This window comes from Molothrus aeneus, chromosome 22 (genome assembly GCF_037042795.1).
Source record: "Molothrus aeneus isolate 106 chromosome 22, BPBGC_Maene_1.0, whole genome shotgun sequence".
Taxonomy (NCBI): domain Eukaryota; kingdom Metazoa; phylum Chordata; class Aves; order Passeriformes; family Icteridae; genus Molothrus; species Molothrus aeneus.
In genome coordinates, this window is record NC_089667.1 from 2,843,662 (window position 1) to 2,863,779 (window position 20,118).

Sequence of the window (20,118 nt, forward strand, 5' to 3'; positions counted from 1 at the left end):
TGCCCACTGGGGAAACTCCACGAGCTGCCCAATGTGGCTGCAGGCAGAGCCAAGGTGGGAATCCACCAGTCCAGCCTCGGTGTTTCAAAGATGTTTTCCATGAAGATCCAACATCCTTGACATCCAACCTTGGTTGGAAACTGTTGGATGTTTGGCTGGGGGAAAGGTGGCAGATTATGAGCAGAAAAGTGATGGAGAGACATTGCTGGTGAAGATATCAGAGCAGGGCATGTGCCCTGGTGTCCCTCTGTCCTTGCTGCTAGGGATTTTTGATAACTGCCTGCTTTTTTCCTTCATCCGGCCTTCACTGGAGAATTGCAGCAGGGCTGGTGTGTTGAGCACAGCCCAAGTGATGCAAAATCCAGAAGAATACTCAGAATGCCTATGCAGGCATGCACAGACAATCTTCTCCTTCCAGATTTTGCATCCATCAGCTGATCATTGACTTGCATTGGATCATTCCTTACCATCACAGGTTGCCCAGAGAAGCTGTGGCTGCCCCATCCCAGGCTGGATTTGGGGTTGGAGCAACCTGGCATAGCAGCAAGATAGCAGCAATAGTTGGAATGAGATGGGCTTTAATGTCCCTCTCAATGCAAACCATTCTGGGCTTTGGCATGGTGGTGTCTGGAGCAATGTGCTGGGAGGGAAGGGCTCCTGCCCCTCCCGTGCCTCGCTGCTGCCTCGTCCCTCCTGCAGTGCCTGTGCTTGTGAAGCGCTGCCTGCTTCATCCCCTGCTCCCGCCATGCGGAAGGAGCTTTGAGTTCAAGCTGGGAAAATAATAAATAAACCAAAGGATCTAACTGTGATTCAGCGAGCATCGATTTCTGAGGCTGCTCCTGAAACATGGAGAGATGCTTGAGATGGAGGGGAAGCTACAGGAGAGGAGGAACAGATGGGTCTTTGAACCTTTGGGAAACCTCCCTTCTCTTCCTTATAAATCTGTGCAGGGCAGGTGATGTGCTGGAATATCATTTCCTCCCCAGCACAGGCAGTGAAGATGGTGATGAGATTGGTGGGGTTGATGGGGAGGAGACCTGCAGTCCTGGGGGGTTTCAGCAATGGGATCCCCAGGCTCTGTTCTGAGCTCTGGCAGGGGTCTGGGAGATGAACAGAAGTGCTGCTGGTGCCTGACCCTGCCTGGGGCTGCAAAGTGCCTTTACAGCTGTGCCAAGGGCAGCAGCACAAGGTCAAACTGTGTCTCTGCCTGAGAGAGGACCAAGTGCATTGACCTCGTAACTTGTGAAATCATTTGAGGACGGTGATGGGTTTTGTTCTTTAATGTTTGAGCTTTGGCTGTGCCTGGCATCCACAGGCAGTGCTGGGTCCCATGCCCCTGTGCCAGCCCCTTGGCTGGATGCTGCTGTGAGCCTCCTGTCCTGCTGGGGCAGGAGGAGATGCCTGACCCTCTGTTTCTCGGATTTGTGGTTGTTTTGCTCACCATGCCCTGCTCTGACGTAGCCAAATCCCCCTGCTCATGCTCCCTCCCTCTGCATTGGGTCCTGTCCATCCCAATTCCTCTCCCTTTAACGTGTCCCTGAGCTGGGCCCTGGCTCTCCTTCATCTCTGCCGTGCAGGTTTTCCCTGCAGGGCAGGAGTCAGGACCATGGCTACACCCAAGTCATCTTGTGCATCAGCTGGGCCTTCCCAGTTACCCTGCAAAGTGTTTAACCCTGAGACTGTGCTCCCAGGGCTGGCAGCTCTCACACAAAGGGACATCTGGTCCATCCCTGTGGTGTTCAGACAGCTGGGTGCCAAGAGCTGCATTGCTTGGAGGCTGCAGTTGTCCATTGGAAGGGCTACACACATCCAGCCCTGGAAGTCTTCCAGGCAAGGCTGGATGGGGCTTGGAGCAGCCTGGTCTCGTGGAAGGTGTCCCTGCCCGTGGCACGGGGTGGAAAAAAATTATTTTTAAGGTTCCTTCCAAGACTGACACATAGAACTCGTGGTCCTGGTGGGGCAGAACTAGGATGGCAGGAGGAGACCCATATCCTGGCTCTGAGTCCTGCCCATGGATAAAAGCAGAAGGTGCCTCTGAGAGCTTTCCTCTGAAGTAGGGCTGCTTTCCCTGCTGCCCAGTGGCTTCTCTGGCTGACACACAAAGCTGGGCTGGCTGGAGCAGTGGCTTTGTCTCCATCAGCCGTGCAGGAGGGGCTCTGGGATGAGCCAAGCAGCTGGGCTGGGCTCACAAGGTGGTGTGGACCCGCTCTGGGGATGGGATCCTGATCTGGAAAGAGAATTAAGGGATTTTGTCTGGGTTTTGCCCCTTCTGACAGCTTGTTGAGAGGGCTGTCGTGGGGCTGGAAGCACCTCCTGGGTGTAGCCCTGGAGTATTTACCTACAGGGTGGAATGGGCTTGGCTTGGTGAAAGGAATGGATTTGATGCTTTGCTCTGAAATTAGGCCAAATCACAATCTCTGGACGCAGCAGCTGAAATAAAAAAAAAAAAAAACCACAAAAACATGCATTGCAATTCAATTCATTGTGATATTTAGTCTTTTTGGAAGCAAGATCAGCAGAAAGAGCAAGAAAGACTGAGTTAGGCAAGGGTGATGTGGCATGGTCCCTGTGTGTCCTGGGACCTGGGGATGAGGAGCAGTTTGGTCCCAGCCCTGTGATCCTGGCCAAGCCTTTCTCCGTGTTTTCCCCTCTCAAACTTTGATCTTTTCTCTTCAGCCTTTAAGCACTTCCAGCCGTGGATTTGTGTGTTCAATATCCAGCCCAGTTCCTGTGGTGTTGCTAGGGGTTAGCATAATGGCAATAGTAAGGCAGGGAATTATCAGAGACCTTATCAGCACAGTCAAACCTGAACTTTTTCCATTTTTCCCTTTCACCCCAAAAGCAGGATGGGTTTTCTGTGCACTGTGACCTGTAGGTGCTGGACCCAGGCCATGGGGTCATCTCATCTAATAGCAGATCCTTTGTCCTTAGAACAATAAATCCAACGTTTCATTCCCCCTCTTGCATCTTTTTATGTCCATTTGCACATTGAAATCTCTTCAGCTGACTCCTGCCAGTCTTTACAAAAAGCTTTTGCTGCTTCAGATGTTTCAAAGATTGCAGGGTTGCCCATCAATCTGAGAGCTTCCCTCGTAAGCAGCTCCAGCTCTGCAGAAGGCAGTGGGAGGGAAGTAAATGTATTTGGAAAAGATGGGGAAGGGAGGCAAAAAGAGAAGGGGTTTTGTACCCTGTTCTCCAGGGGAAAGCATTTTTTATCTCTAAATCTGTGTAATTGATGCTCAGATACTCTGGTGATGAGTGCCTTAGAAATGCATCTGCAGTAATAATCTAATATCCGTTTGTTAGGGCTCCAAGGAAATCTAATAATACTGATACTTTGCCTAATAGAGCTCTTTTCATCCCAGGATAAAATGCAAGGAGTTTGAGATGGAAAAGACCAATTTTAGGTCGTGCAGTTCATCTCCCTTCCCATGCAAAGTCTCGAGGTGTCTTGCAGACATTAAATAATTAAGGAGTAGTTATGGTCAGGGAGGCAACTGAGTGAGGAAAGCAGCAGCTGGGGAGCTCCTGCGTGTGCTGCCAGGCTGGGGACTGGGAGCTCCCTGGGATGCCACATTCCCACCCCACTCCTGGTGTGAGCCAGGGCCTCTGGGTTTTGCTGGGGCCTTGTCTGTGTGCTGCTCTGGACTCTGAGCACTGCTGAGGGTGGAGATGTGTCACCATCCATCCTTACGAACGGGATTCGTGGTGGTTCGTGGATTTGATCTCAGGGTGCAAAAAGAACTGGCACGGCACAGGGGGTTTGCAATGATAATCACAACAAATGCTCCTTTATTGAATGACCACAGCAAAATGTGATAGAGGGATTAAGGGAGAGAAAAATAGAGAGAAAGAGAGAGAAAAGAGAGAGAGGGGGGGGGGGATATAGCTACCAAACATAGAGATGAAGTCCTTTGGTCCAGTCCAGTCAAGGATCTGCCTGTTACGTCGGGGACATCTCAAAATCTCTAGGAAACTCAGAGGTTTTTGTTATGATAATTCTATTGAAAATTGTGAGGGGGAGGAAACAGATACAATAAGGAATAGATGTAACAGGTAGTCCATGTTCTCAGCAGTAAACCAGAGCCATTGTTTTCGTGGTCCAGTGGTCACAACCTGCAGGCAAACATCTCGCTTTGGTCAGCTTGCCTCCCCCACACACCTGCCCCGGGCTGGGGGTTTCTGTCCCAGTCCTTGGAAGGAGCAGAGGGGCCTTTTCACACGGGGGTTCCATGTCTCAGTCCTTGATGGAGAGGCTCCTCACATCTCAGTCTGTCTGTCACGGTGGTTGTAAAACAGGTGAGGATCTTCTGTGGGGGGACCACCCAAGACTCAGGAGAAGCCCAGCCAGGCTGAGAGGTGGGACAGCTTCCAAGGCTATTGTTGCAAAAAGGGCACGGTGCCCCCTTCTTCTTCTCATTGGGCTCAGTGTAGCACACAGCAAACAACACCTGTGAAAACAATAACCCAGCACTGTGCTCTCAGGTCTCAGGCACATGACTTTCTCCTTCAGAGCCAGAGATTTCCAGACAGGGGGGGTCTTCTCTTCAGTGGTCCCCAAACGATGATTGTGAGGCAGATGAGGGAAAATTCAGACAGACTCTCACAAGGTGACACCCAGCTCCTCGGGTCCTGGCCAGCCCAGCTGTTCTGGGACACCATCCCTGCTAGCAGGGGATTTAGCAATGGCATCAGGGTTCAGGGCTGGTGGTGCCAGCCAGGGCAGAGCAGCAGCTGGGTGGCTGCAGGCACAGCTTCATCTCCTTTCTGACCTGAGAAATGCAAGACAGTGATGGAGCTCACCTGAGCTGGAAGCTCAAGGTGTCCCTTCTGCAGGAGCAGCTCCAAAGAGGAGGCTGTGACATGATTTTCCAGTTCACTGGCAGCTCCTGGCAGGAATCGTAGCAGATGAATCTCCCTCAGTTTCTGGTGGTTGCAGTCACTTGCTATCAGTTTGTTATCTTTTGGAAGAAAGGGTTAAGGGCTGGGTTGAGGTTTGCAAGTGATGAATTACTCACCAACTCTCAACCCTCCAGCTATGAGTTATCAACCTAGTCACAAAACAACTAATAACACCCCTAGACAAAAAAGGGCACAAATGAGCCCTAATTTTAACATCCCTCATAATCTTCCTCCTACTCACTAACACTCTAGGACTGCTACCCTGCACATTTACCCCAACCACCCAACTATCTATAACCTTAGCCCTAGCTTTCCCCCTATGGCTAGCCACCCTCCTAAAAGGACTCAACCTCAACCAAGTGATGCTCTCCAGCCTCACCCCACCTAAGGGCAGGACCAGCCCAGAATTCAGTCCCTCCATTGCTGAATCCATATCAGGTGTGATCCCAGCAGTTTCCTGCTTGGGAAGCAGAGCCATGATGGTTTTACTCCCTGCTTGCTCCAGGGAGGACCAGGCAGGATCCAGCCCGTGGGGCTCCACTTGCCCTGGGGCTGTGGAGGGAAGAGCAGGACAGCAGGAGCTCCTGCAGGACTCTGGCTGCTGCCAGTTTCAGCCTGTTGTGGCTCTGCATTCCCCAGGACGAGGGTGGCAGGAGGGTGGGATTTGGGGATTTGCAGAACTGATGATGTCTGCAGTGAGGATCTGCCCCCTGTGGTGGAGCGGGGGAATCACCTGTGACCGCTTCCTCGGATGTGCCCTCCTGGAAATAGCCTGGAGATGGAAATGTCAAGCCTGGAGCTCCTGATGCCAGCCTAAAGGAGGGGATGAGCAGAGGGAAATGTGTGTGTTGGTGTGGGAGGGTGAGATATGGAGAGAGTGATGGGGGGAGACAGGGCAGGACAGAGATGCAAACGCCACAGGGAGGGCTGGAGGTGATCTCTGCAGGGATCAGGCTGGGAGAGATCCCAGGAGATGCTTGTGATGCTGTGTGGGGCTCTGTGAGGAGGGCAGGGTGTGTGCTGGGCTGGGCAGTGAGCATCCTCTGCCTTAGGATGCTTTCCCCAGGACTGTGGTGCCAGAGTGTCCGCTGGCTCCAGCTCCCGAGGATGAGCCCCAGGGAAGGGATTCTCCTGGTTAAACATGGAGATGTGTCCTTTCATCCACACAGAAACACAGCACGGAGGGATGGCTGCTCCCCTTCCCTTCCCTTCCCTTCCCTTCCCTTCCCTTCCCTTCCCTTCCCTTCCCTTCCCTTCCCTTCCCTTCCCTTCCCTTCCCTTCCCTTCCCTTCCCTTCCCTTCCCTTCCCTTCCCTTCCCTTCCCTTCCCTTCCCTTCCCTTCCCTTCCCCTCCCTTCCCCCTCCTCTAGAAAGACTCTTGGCCCTTTGCTTCTCTGCTGAGTGTTAATTAGAGGGCCAATTATTGTTCAAGGTCAATTGGATTTGCACACTCGCTCCAGCAGCAATTGGAGGGAGCCCATCTCCTCATTTTGGGAGGTGGGAGACAGCTCCCTCTCCATCACCAGCCTGGCAAGGTGCCCTGCACATCTGGACTGCTGTGTGCACATCTGTGCAGCCCTTCCCCGGCTGATGGGGAGCAGCAGGCACTGCCATGGGGAGAGGAGAGAGGGGAGCACCTCTGCCACAGTGGGGTGAACCCAGGAACACTCAAATAGGAGGAAAAAATAGATTTGGGAGGCTGGCAGAGGTGATAGGGAAATGAAAGGGCTGGAGCTGTTCAATTTGTGTTTCAGCAGCTGAGCTGTGGCTGGATTTGCTGCAGTGGACAGCGGGATGTTGAGGAGAGGGCAGGTGTCAAACAGCTCATGAACAGAGACCTCAGCAGGGCCAGCATCCTCAGCCTCAGTTCCCACTGCTGAATCTTGCTCCAGCAAGATCCAGGCAGGAGGATTTGGCCCTTTGTGAGTTGTGGACAGTCAGGACATGCAGTATCCTCTCCAGGAATTGGTGTGTGCAGGGATAACACTGGCAGCTCCAGTGCAGCGTGAGTGGATGGTGCACCACCCCAGCTAACTGGAACATTTGGCTTTTTTGGGTGTGGGACAGGCAGCAGAGCTGGCTTTCCATGGCTGTCTCAAGTGCAAAGGCACAGCAAAGGCACAGGGAACACCTTCACGTGGTTCTCCCCGGCCTCAGGTGTCCTCAGGTGTCCTGCCAGCTGGGCTGTGCTGCAGGGCCAGTGTCCCTGCATGGAAAAGGTTTTGTAGCTGAGATTTTGCTGCCCCTCTGCTCAGCCAATGTGCCCACACAGCCCACCCTGGCCTTGCCACTGGGATTTCTGGGCACAAAACAAGGAGCAGAAGGAGTGGGAGCGTGCACAGAGGCTGATGCCTGCACCCAGGTGTGTGACACCAGCACCTGCCCCATCCCTGCATTCCTCCCATCCTGAAATTCCTGTGGGTGCAGAAATACCCCTCCAGCGTGCAGCCAGGACTGCTCACATGCCCTGAGAGACACAGGCACGTCTCCATCTCCTCCACCAGCTCCTGCCTTCCTCACAGGCAAGGCTGGCTGTGTGAAATCTGTGCTGGGGGCATCCTCTGATACCAGCTCCAGTCCAAAGCCGATGAGGAATGCACAGACTGACAGTGCTGGACTGCATACTAATGGTGTGAGAGCTCGCAGGGAGCAGCGAAGAGAAAGGGAAGGAGCCAGACTGCAGCTCCTGGCTACCCACGATTGATTTATTACCAGGTTTGCTGATGAATGTGTGAGAAACGCTATTGGTGATAAAGCAGAAAGCCCGTAATTAAAGTAACAGCTTTCAGTTTTTAAGCACTGCTTGGGTGTTTTCTTGTCTCTGGCAAATTTCATGGCTCGGTGCCACTCGGCAGCATCCTCCCCCCACCATGCTGAGCCTGAGCTGCCTTTGGCTCCAGCCTGGAGGCTCTGTGCCAGCCTGGCAGTTGGTGAGGGGTAGGGTATGATGTGGTTTGGTCAGCGGCTGATTTGAGGAGGAAATACGGCATTTTTGGAGCCCTGGTGGCACAGGGATCCGTGCGAGGAAAATTCCTCTCCTCTTAGACTTGCCTTTCCTTTCCACCCCAGCATGTTTTCTTCATGCTTTCAGGGTGTGCATAGTAATGCATCACACTCTCTGCCCCATCAGACAGTCCACGAAATGCAGGATAATCCACATCATACGTCATGCCACTCCCTCAAAAACCCAAACATCATCTCCCAGACGGATGACATTTGGTCAGTACACTCACCAGACACACTCTTGTTTCAGGTACCATATAGCCCAAGTGTTCCTACCCACGGCCAAGCCATAAGCGTTACCCAAAGACCCAGAAACTTATCTGCTGTGCACAACACCCAAATGTTGTGAATGGAATGAAATATGGCATTTTTGGAGCCCTGGTGGCATATGGATCTCTACAAGGGAAATCCCTCTCCTCTTACACTTGCCAGAGAGCTGGGCAGGATCTGGGGGGATACAGGGCACTGATGCTCTTCGTTAGTGTGGGGATCAGGATTTTCCTTAAATCCTTGCTGCACCTTGCAGAAGGTGCTCAGCACTTTCCCTATAAGCATGTGCCTGGTTTTTGTGCTCCTGCCCAGACCAGGAGCTGCTCTTTCCTCCTGCTGGGGGATGTGCAGGTGCAGCCCAGCCCAGCTGAGCAGTGTTAGCACTCCACACTGTCTCCTATTGAAAGAGCATCGGGGGTAGGACAATTGGGACAGACGGACACAAGAGATCTCTGCAGCCAGGGCTGGAACTTGGGGTTTATTGCAAAGGGCCTGGGTGCAGGGCCCTGCTGGGAGCTGCCAGGAACAGCTCAGAGCAGGACTGAGAGAAGAGAGGGGGAGAGAGGATGGGAGGGTGAGAGAGTAAAAGCGTAAGAGAATAAACAGGGTAAGAGGCAAGAGCTAAGAGAGAGAAATTCCCATTACAATACAGTAAATCTTCTTCTGTGTTGAATATTCTAATTCTCACTAACCAATCTAGTACAAGATACAAATCCTATAGCATTTCCATACAGCCTATAAGAATCATTACATTACCATCCTGTGTTACATTTTAAACCCTAAAAACTCCTCTTTGGGCCCCTTCTGCCAAGCTGCAGGGTCTGCTCTGACCCTTGGGCCTGTCTGCAAGCAGAGGGTGTTGTTCCATCAAAAGGGGGATCACCTTCAGCCAGCCACACCATTGTTTTCCAGGTGTTCAGTAACTGAGGGATCTCAAAGCTTGCTTTCATTTCAATCTCGCTTATAGTTTCCATATTCTCCAAATCTTTTGCCAGGCAATCATATTTGTAAGGCTTTCCTGTTTCATCTTCCCCAACATCCTCCCCTGGCTCAGAGTGCCTTTCCCAGCTCCATCCCCTCTCCAGGGCTCCTGGCTGGGGGGAGAAAAGGACCTGCTGCTTGGTGGGCTGTGGATCCAGTGATCCACAGGGAAATATCTGGTGCCCTCGGGTAGCAAATGGAGCAGAGAGGCACCGAGCCCCGTGCAGGAAGAGGCTGTGATGGATGGGCTGGTGGATGGGAGGATACGTGCAGTGAAGGATGGGGGAGAGGAGGTGAGAGCTCTGCCCGTGACAGATGGACAGACAAGGGGGGTGTGTGAATGTGTGTGTGGATATATGGGCAGGTAGGTAGGGAAAGGGTCTCTCTGATGAGAGATAGATTGAGAGAGATGGATGGATGGGATATTTATAGTGATGGCTAGGTAGATAGAGCTGGATGTGTGTTGATGAATAGGTGGATGATGGATAGAGGGCAGGGATTGTGGGAGCTGGCGAGCTAAAGGGTATATATGGTGCTAGATAGATGAGATAGAAGGATATATGTGATGATAGAGAGATAGTATAAGCAGCAGTCTCTGCATCCCCAGCAAACTGCTGCTTTTAGCTACTCCAAGCTCTGGTGTAATCTCATTTTGCCCTGGTAAATTCCTTATCAAGGCAGCTTTAAAAGAAAAAAAAAGAAAAAAAAAATGAAATCTCCTTAAAAGAAAGAAAAAAAAAAAAAAAAAAAAAGGAAAAAGAACAGATCACCACCAGTAGCACTTCCTGACTCCTCCACCAACAGCCGCTGACCCGGGCTGGCTGTTTCCATGATGACAAATTAACTGATGCTCTGCAGCAGCTCCAAGTTTTTCCCAGCACCGGCGGCAGGGTCTGCCCGGGAGGGAGTCGACAGGGAGAGTCCGTCCGTCCGTCTGTCCCTTGGCTCCCTCCTCCCTCCCCGCTTTGGGGAAGCCTCTCTGTCCTCGGGCAGGCTCCACATGTCCCCACAACGCTGTAGGCACACAGGGTGTCAGTGTGCGGGGTGTCCCCAGCACTGGCTCGTTGGGAATGGGCTGTCTGTCTGTCTGTCTGTCTGGGCTCAGCATGTCCTGGCAAAGCCCGGGGTGATCCCCGGTGTTCACCAAGAGCAGGGCTGTAAGATGAGCCTTGGCTTCTGTGAAAAATGCCGATTTTATGATTGGCTTCTTGCAAATTTTTAAGATGAATATTATAGTGTTGTGTTAGAAAGTTATGCTGTATTCATTTTCTTAAGTAGTGTGTTAAATGTAGTTTTAGATTATAACATAATGTTAAAATAAAAACTATGCTATGTAAGATATTTTTTTTAAAGAAAGGACTCTCACTGAGATAGCAGCCACAGGACACCCAAATCTTTCAGAGAAAGAGAATTTATTGCCCCATTATCAGAAGAAACGAACTTCTTCCTGCCTTGCTCAGCCATGAAGATTCGTCAGGATTCAGAGGAAGAAGCTGACACTGCCCAGACAGAATCCTGGGTTTGAATGGAATTTATGCATCATGGATGAGGTGTATGAATATGCAACAGGCTGTTGCTTTTAAGGGTTAATCCTCTGTTAAAGTGGGGCCTTTTTCGGGCTTATTTTGCCCAGAAAAGGTACCTGGACTGTCCATAACTCTTTGTTTCTGTTGTCTCATATTGTCCTAATCCAAATTGTCCAAATTATTATTACTCTAATTATATTGCTATTTTTATAACCATTTTATTATCATTAAACTCTTAAAAATTTTAAAAACAAGTGATTGGGGTTTTCCCAGCTCCTTTCCTCTCCCTGCTTCCTCCTGCAAGCAGCTGAGGAGCCCCGGGGACAGATTGTGCAGAGAGGAGAGCGAAGCTCAGGCTGCAGGGTGCTGCAGGATTCTGAAGGATGCTGCAGGGTTCTGAAGGATGCTGCAGGGTTCTGAAGGATGCTGCAGGGTTCTGAAGGATGCTGCGGGATGCTGCGGGATGCTGCAGGATGCAGGGCTGCATTCCGGTGCTGTTCCCCCATCCCCGAGCAGGCGCACAGACTCGGCAGACGCGGGGAAGTCTGGCGTTCCTCTGCCGATAGCAATTAAGATGTGCTAATGGGTTCAGAACAGCACATAAAAAATGTGGATGTTTCACTCGAGCCTTCTGGAAGCTTTTGCTCATCTGCAGACATTCCTGCTGGTGGGAAAAGAAAGCGTTCCATGGCACGGGCGTCTTCTGCGGTGGCATCTGGAGTGGCCTCCTCGTCCTGAGAGGGAAGATGTGTCTTTACAAACAATCCCATGGCTGAGGGAAGGGGTGAGAACGGCTTTGAAACGGGTCTGAATGCTTCTACCAACTTCAAGCAGCAGATTTGTTACAGAGCCCAGAGATCCTGGCTCTTGAATCAGACTGCACAAGCCTGAACTTCTGAACTTTGGGGGGAAATTGCAGATTTAAGGGGGGATATGGGCGGTTTGGGCTGTACCTTCCTAGTGCCTCAGCAATGGGGAAAGGAAGAGGGCAGCGTGCTGCAGGGAGTTTAGGATAAAAGGAAGGTGTGCCCTACAAAACCATGAGAGAGAAACCCCATGGGTGTGTGCCCCAGTGGACTCTCTCTCTTTATTCCAATAAAGTTGCAGGACTCCTCTGTCTCCTTTATGGACACTGGCTTTTCCCAGAGGGATCTTCCACGCAGTCCCACACGTGGTGTGGAAGGTCAGGGAGCCCCCGAGGTGTTTTCTGAGCACTCCCACAGAGGTTTGACCTCAGCCTGCCTTTGGGAGCTGCAGGATGCTGTTTTATCCATCTCTGTGTCTGTGTTGGGCTCTGCTGGGGAGACACTGGAGAGGGACAGGAGTCCTGGACAGAGCAAAGGCCAATGCTGCTGTGGGGATTTATTCCCACAACAGCCAGGCACTGTTTTTAAAGGATTTGATGACAAACACAGTTCAGGCCTGTTGGCTTCACTGTCTCAGGTTGCTGATGAGGAGAAAGGTCATCAGGTTCTCCCTGGCTCTTGGGTTCATCCAAGAGGTGGTTGAAGGGGTGGTTTCCTCTGCTGATGCTCAGCACAGCAGCCAGGGCATCCTGGAGGATCATTCAGGACCTGGAACCACAGGAGTCCCCATGGTTTGCAGGGAAAAGCTGTAGCTGCTGTTTTCTGGCTGGATGCAGACTCTGCATTTTGTAGAATCACGGAATGGTTTGGGTTGGAGGAACTTAAAGCACACCTTGTTCCAACCCCCTGCTACAGGCAGGGACACCTTCCACTGTCCCAGGGTGCTCCAAGCTCTGTCCAGCCTGGTCCTGGACGCTGCCAGGGATCCAGGGGCAGCCACAGCTGCTCTGGGCACCTGTGCCAGGGCCTCAGCACCCTCACAGGGTGCTCCAGTCTAAACCTACTCCTGAGTGTCCAATTTAAACCTGTCCTGTGTCAGTGTGAAGCCATCTGCTCAGTCCCTGTCTACTCCTCATCCCGCTTTGGACAGCACATCCCCTGGTCACTGCTCCAAGTACCCTGAAATTCAGGAATAAATAATGCAGAGAGCCCATATGATGCTGGTTGACTTTTTCCACCAGTGCCTGTCCCTTTGGGAACCAGTAGAAATCCATTTCTGGTGAAGCTGGCTTCCCCTTTCCTAAAGTAGAAATAAATCCACGCAATAATCAAATATTTCCAGCAGACTGAGAGTTCCCTGCTCTCCTCCTAGACAGAGGAGGAGATCCCCTCTCGTGCAGGCAGTGAGACAAGGGGAAATGCATCTCCATGCAAATCCCTCTCCCCTTCCTTGGCAACTTCATCTCTTGATCATTTCTGACAGCCCAAGTTTTGCCAGCCAGACACATTTGAGGCAAAAAAAGAAAGGAAAAAAAAAAAAAGGAAAACCACAGCAAGTCAAAGCAAGTTGGAGATGTGATTGGGGGAAGGGAGAGGGAATAAGAAGTAGGTGGAAAAGGAGGGTCCCTGGAGACAGCAGTGAATATGTAAACTTTCTCGATTTCCTCTGCCTACTCATACCTCTGTGTGTTAACAGCTAGACAGACATCTTGTATATATTTGATAAATAAGCCTCTCCATTTATTCAGAGGAGTGAATTTGTAGCTATTATGATTCAAATGGCATGACAGGTTCAGGATTGTTGTATTTTTTTGCTATTGAGTTTACAAAAAGAACAAAAACCAACCTGAAAATTGCAAAATTCAAAGCAATTTTCTTTGGCTATGAATCCTCACAATGCAGAGATAGACAGAAACAGTTTTATATATATATATGTATATACAAAAATAATACAAAGGCCGGTCCAAGTGCCTCTTCCCTCGAGACAGGAGGATGAGGGGTGCAATAAATAATTTAGAAATTGCTACCACCACTTGATTCAGAGTGATGGATCTGGCATGTGTTCCAACAAGGCACATGCTGTATTCATTACCCATTGAGCTACATTTTAATTTCTCCCTCATTAACCTTATCTGTGACTGGGGTTGTGCATCAAGTCAAATCCTTCGGATGTCAATCAATTCATTAGATGGTTGTTTAGTTTGTCATATGTGCTGTTATCGCTTATTAGGCTGCCACGCCGATCAATCAATCAAAAGGCAGCGAGGAGCTGGCTGGAAGGGACACGGGCAGGCAGCAGGCAGGCAGCATTCCATGGAAAGGGCTGCCTGGAGCAGAGCCCATGCTGCCAAAAGGAGCATGAACATTTTGTGTGAAAACTGGGTGGTTCATGATTGGCTTTTCGCAAATATTCAAATGAATGTTACGTGTGTTGTGTTAGAAAATGATGCTGTATTAATTCTCTTAAGTTGTGTGTTAAATATAGTTTTAGGTTATAACAAAATGTTAAAATAGAAACTATGCTGTGTAGGATACTTTTTTTTAAAGAAAGGACTCACAGCGAGATAGCAGCCACAGGACACCCAAATCTTTCAGAGAAAAAGAATTCATTGCTCCATTATCAGCAGAAATGAACTTCTTCCTGCCTCGCTTGGGCAGGTGATGCCATCAGGATTCAGAGGAAGAAGCTGACACTGCCCAGACAGAATCCTGTGTTTGAGTGGAATTTATGCATCATATATGAGGTGTATGAATATGCAACATTATTGTTTTTAAGGGTTAATCCTCTGTTAACGTGGGTCCTTTTTTGGGCTTATGTTGCCCAGAAAAGCTACCCTGACATCTGTAACTCTTTGCTTCTGTTGTCTCATATTGTCCTAATCTAAATTATCCAAATTATTATTACTCTGATTATATTGCTATTTTCATAACTATTATATTATCATTAAACTTTTTAAATTTTAAAAACAAGTGATTGGTGTTTTTCACATTTTGCAAAGTGGAAGGGAAAAAAGATTCAGAGGCACTCAGATGGCTGCCGTTGAAAACCACAGCTTTGTTTCAGGTCATTGAAGCAAGTTATAGACACATAAAAATAATAATAATAAGGTTAGTTGGGTGTTTACAGTCAGGGCTGAACGCTTGGTAGGAAAGATGTCATCTCACAATCCTGCTGGCACAGAAAGTTTCTCCTCTTGACTGACCCTGCCTCTGTTTCCACCTCTTATTTGCTGCCCACTGAGTTCCTCCAGGGTTTCCAGCTGATGGACCATCAAAGAAAGGCTCTTGGCTGGCTGCATCTACACTCCCACCTTCTTGGCACGGCTCATCTGAGCATTATTCCCATTCATGGATTAGGTCAGAGGCTTCACCTGCTCTGTTAGGAGAGGGCCAGGACCCAGGACAGTCCCAGGAGCCCCATGTACCCCCCAACACAGCCAGACCTACTCCTTCACAGCTGTTTGCTCCCACTGGTGGCACTCTGGGGGAAGCACAAGAGCACTTGTGTGGGGGCTGGATATGAGCCAGCAAATGCCCAGGTGGCCAAGAAGGCCAAAGGCATCCTGTCTTACATCAGCAATAGGAAAAATTTCTTCATCCAAAGGGATATCAAGCCCTGGAATAGGCTGTCAGTGGTGGGGTCCCCATTTCTGGAGGGATTTAAAAGGCCTAGATGTGGTACTTGGGGGTATGATTTAATGGTGGCCTTGGCAGTGCTGGGGGAATGGTTGGGCTTAATGATCTTAGAAGGCTTTTCCAACCTAAATTCTGTGATTCTAGGGCACGGTAAATTTTGATTCGTTGCTTTGGCTGCTGGCAAATCCTCATGCAGAAACTCCTGTGGCAGTCCCAAACCTCTCCATGGAGCACCCAGGAGAAGGTGGCAGCCCAGCAAAGGGCTGCAGGTGCTGCTACGTGCCAGACTTCTTATTCCTCCTCCTTTCCCCAGCATGAGGCTGTGAGTGCTGCAGGGCTGACTTTCTCCACCAAAATAATAAAATAAGGACATCCAGAGAAGTTGTGGCTGCCCCATCCCTGGAAGTGCTCAGGACAGGAGGGATGGAGTTCTGAGCAGCATGGTCTAGTAGAAGTTGTTGCTATACGTGGCAGGGGGTTGGAACACTCTGATTTTTAGGCTTGCTTTCAACCCAAACCAAAATGATTCCAAAAGTGCTGGCTGGGGTTTGTGTGTGTTTGTGAAGGTGCTGCTGGGTGTTTGCTGCCCGCATTGGTGGCACTGGATGCTGCATGCCTGGGAAATTATCCCTCTGTGCCTTGATCCAGGCAAGCTGTGAAGTCCTTGGCGCTGAGCCGAGCCCTTCCCACAAGCCCAGTGAATCCTGCCCTGCTTTAGGAGGGAAAGCCACTTTCCCTCCCACTTTGTGCCCCTGGTACCTGCTAATGAGTTCCTTTTCCACCTTAGCATCCTCTCCCTAATTGGGAGGCAGGGACACAAAGGACTTAGGTAGCACGACTTCATTGTAGATGGAGTGAGACGGAGCAGCAAGAGGGGACAAAAAGTATCCATCACTTTGCTTATAAAGTGCAGCTGGGTTTGCAGCCATTCAGAGGAAATGGCTGTGGATTCCCCCCCGTGTCATTCTTCAAAAATAGAGCCATTCTCCTCCAAGTGCTCTTCCAGGATTCATTTGAAACCCCCCATTGTAGCTCGGCCGCTGTTGGGTTTGGAGCGCAGGAGTTGGCAGCTTTTAAGAGCTCTGCCCCTGCCACAGGTGTCCTTTGGTGACAGTGCCTCTCTATTAGGGTACAGCAGGTAGATGCCACTGCTCGGTGTTGGGGAGGCTGGGACAAGCAATCCTAGCAAGGCGCCGGCGTTTCAATTAACTGCCAAGACAGGCAACATTTCAGGACCTGTACATCTCTCTCCGCAGCAGCTGGGATGTATTGTATTATAAATAACAATAAGCAGGCCCAGTCAAAGGCTGTAATTGAATCTCTTCATTTTGCTGACTCGGGTGGAAAAGCCCCTTTGAGTGAATTATGCCGCGGGGCTGGGTGATTTGGGGATGTGTAAAGGTAACACACACTCGCTGTAATTAAAACAAACATCCATCCCTGTCCCTGTCACTGCCCTCGGGGTGTGCAGGAGCTGCTCTGATGGTCTTGCTGTGGGCAGATCCTGCATCACTCAGCTCTCCTAAACTATCCCTTCCCCAGGACGAGGGAAGAGATGAGAATCTTGACTCCATGTTTCAGGAGGCTGATTTATTATTTTATGATATTTTATTATATTAAAAATGCTGTACTAAAGGAGGAGAAAGGAGACATCAGAAAGTTAGAAAGGAAATGAGTGATAATAAAATCTTGTGACTGACCAGAGTCCCGACACAGCTGGACCTGTGATTGGTCATCGAGTAGAAACAGTTCACATGAGACCAATCAAAGATGCACCTGTTGGTGAACCATCTCCAGGCCACATTCCACAGCCATCAGATTGTTACTCTTCACATCTCTTTTCCGAGGCTTTGCAGCTCCTCAGGAGAAAAATCCTAGTGAAAGGATTTTCATAAAATATGTCAGTGACACCTTCCCTTGAAGGGTGTTCCTTGATGAGCAAGCTGTGGATGTTTGTTGAAGAGGAAAAGGAAATTCCCTCCTCTTGAGGTATTGGAAGGGGTGAGAAGGGACTTGCTGTTCCTCCATTCTCTTATGGTTTTCCTTGCAGCGGTACTGCAGCCTCCTTCCCATGTTGCCAGCTGTCCCCAGGCTCCAAAATCCTCAATTTTGTGATCACTGAGACCTCCTTCATGCTGATGATCTTCTGGGAGATGCCCATCTGGCACACTCCAGCTGTGGGCCCAGCATTAAGGAATTTTTATGGATTTAAGCAAGTACCCTTTTTGTGGCTGAAATGGACTCATGTGGGTGGTGTTGCCAACAGGAATGAGCAGTTTAGTTGACCTTTGCTTAAAGCAGTAGCCTGGCATGTCTTTTGGCTAATGGAGAGAGCCAAAGGTTGATGCCTTCCTGTTCCCTTCCATCCCTTGTGCCTGACTGCTCTCAGCACACACCCTTCTCATCTCATCTCTTCTCTCCAATCCAATCCAATCCAGACATCTCCCCAAGGCCAGCACATTTTTCAGCCCAAATTTTGCATTGACAGAATATATTACATCTGCGGCGAGGCGGAATATAAAGTGAGGAGGAGTTATTGGGGGAGCACAGGGAAATGAGGTTTTCTCCACTGTGAGAGCACAGGGTTAAATTGCCAGCTGCAGCCAGAGCTTCTAGGTCCCTCTGTGCTGTTTCAGGTTTTCTTGGAGATTTTTTGTTGAGAACATGCTCCACCTTTTTTCTTTTCCCCTCTAGAATCCACTTTGTATGTCGCTTGCTTTTTCTTTTTTTATTATTATCTTAAACATCCATTATTTAGAAACTGCTGGAGCCTGGAAACCAATTTCCATGCTTATTTCAAAGAGTTTGCAGCGTTTAGGTGGTTATGTACAGGCTATTACATGGACTGACCATGGGGAAACAGCCTGGCAGGGCTGGGTGCCCTGTGGGGAGGGGACAGCAGGCAGAGGGGTAAATATGGGATAACTCCTGCCTGATGGACATTTGTACCTCAGCATACTGGGGGTGAAAATCATGGAGCATGAAAATCAGTGCTGCTTTTGGGACAGGGTCCTGTGCTGGAGGAGGGATGGGAGCCCATATTCTCCCCCTGAGAAGGGGGAGCTGCGGTGGGCAGCGCTCCCTCAGGGGATGCTGAGCTCCTTCCCGGATGGGGACGTGGTTGTCACGAGTGTCCTTGGCTGTTCTTGGCTTTGCAGGGCTCAGTGTGTAAAGCAGTGGATCCCTGCAGATGCTTTAAGCTACTCAAGGGATTAGGCAGGGTTATGAGCAATCCCAGGGTGGAGGAAATGTGGAGGCAGCTTGCCACCAGCCTCATCCTCCTCTCCTCCAGCCAAGGAAAGGAGTGGAGGGATCTTTTTGTCTTGGTTTGAGGGTGGGTGGTTGAGGAAGCCCCTGGTGCAGGAGGGATCCCTCTTCCCAAAAAACCTTGCTGCTCATATTTAGGGCCAAGGAAGTGGTGGGAGGGAAATCCAGGATTGAGGGATTGAGTTCATCCCTCTTGTAAGCGCGTCAGAGCCAGCGGAGTCACGGCAGGAGGAGAGCTGGTGGGTGCAATCCCAGCCCGAGAGCAATCCCTGAATGCCATTGCCTCAGTGTGACCCTCTGCTGAGCCCTTGTGAGTCACAAGGATCCCTCATGGTGCCACTCTGGTGGCAAGGGAGCACTGCAGAAGTCACCACCTTGAGGGCATGGACAAAGGGAAGAGCTGTCCCAGCAGGACGTGCTCCTTTTTCCCAGCGTTAAGCCCGGAGTCTTTTATCCTGTGATTTCAAAAGAGCTGAAAAAGATCAATCAGTGGCATTATCTCTGCTTCTTGCAAACAGAACAGAGGTAGCAGAGCTGAGCTGGGGTCAGACAAGCCCCTGCCCTCTCCGGGTGCTCCTGTCCCTCTCAAAACTCCCCAGGGTGCCAACATGAGCAACTGGGGTCTGCAAGAGGTGCCATCCACGGGACATCTCCCCTCCTGCTGCCTGTGACAAAATCAAGATAGAATTATAGAATCCTGGAAGGGTTGGGGTTGGAAAAGACCTTAAAGCTCATCCTGTTCTACCCCCTGCCCTGGACAGGGACATCTTCCACCATCCCAGGGTGCTCCAAGCCCCTTCCAAACTGGCCTTGGGCACTGCCAGGGATCCAGGGGCAGCCCCAGCTGCTCTGGGCACCCTGTGCCAGGGCCTGCCCACCCTCCCAGGGAACAACTCCTGCCCAATATCCCATCCATCCCTGCCCTCTGGCACTGGGAGCCATTCCCTGGGTCCTGTCCCTCCAGGCCTTGTCCCCAGTCCCTCTCCAGCTCTCCTGGAGCCCCTTCAGGCCCTGGCAGGGGCTCTGAGCTCTCCCTGGAGCCTTCTCCTCTCCAGGTGAGAGGAGTAGAGCCTTCTCCTCTCCTCTCCTCTCCTCCACCCCATCTCTCCCAGCCTGTGGAGAGGGGCTCTTGGAGCTGGTCTCTCCATGGTCTCTCTGGTGGCTCCAGCAGCTCCAGCTCCTTGTCCTGTGGGGTGCCCCAGATCTGGGGGCAGCTCTGCAGCTGGGGTCTCACCAGGGCACAGAATCCCCTCTCTCTCCGTGCTGCCCTCACTGCTTGGGGTGCAAGGTCATGATGGGATGACTGTGTTGGGCTGGTTTGGTTTTCCAGGCCACAGCCCAAACCTGGATGCTCTGCAAGCACCCACACACCAAATCCAACCATGTCGGATCTTCCTGAGCCACAGCCTGCTCAGGGCCCTCTCCAAGCCCCACCATCCTCATCCTCATCCCCACAGAAGAAGGCTGAGGCTGGAATCCTCGTGGTGCTGTTGGTGGGAGGCAGGCAGCAGTGCAGTTGGAATTTTCCCCGTGTCGCTGTGAGTTAATTCATTCCAGTAAATCATCCAAAATAATTTGCAGCGAATATCAATTTTCTGTGCGAACTTCTCGCTGGCTGCACAGAAGTATCTTCTGCCGACACGGCTCCCTTATTCTGCTGATCTGAGACAACAAAGCAGCCGGGGAATAAACAGGAGGCGAGCTGGAGTCCCCAGGGCTGCCGGCACC

The 20,118-nt window shown here is 50.7% G+C and overlaps 1 protein-coding gene across 1 annotated transcript in view; it reads left to right on the forward strand.

Annotated features, from left to right (window-relative positions):
• Window positions 1-20,118, forward strand: part of NTM (neurotrimin) — a 390,965-nt gene that overhangs the window by 42,988 nt on the left and 327,859 nt on the right. The gene's annotated exons all lie outside the window — the stretch shown is intronic.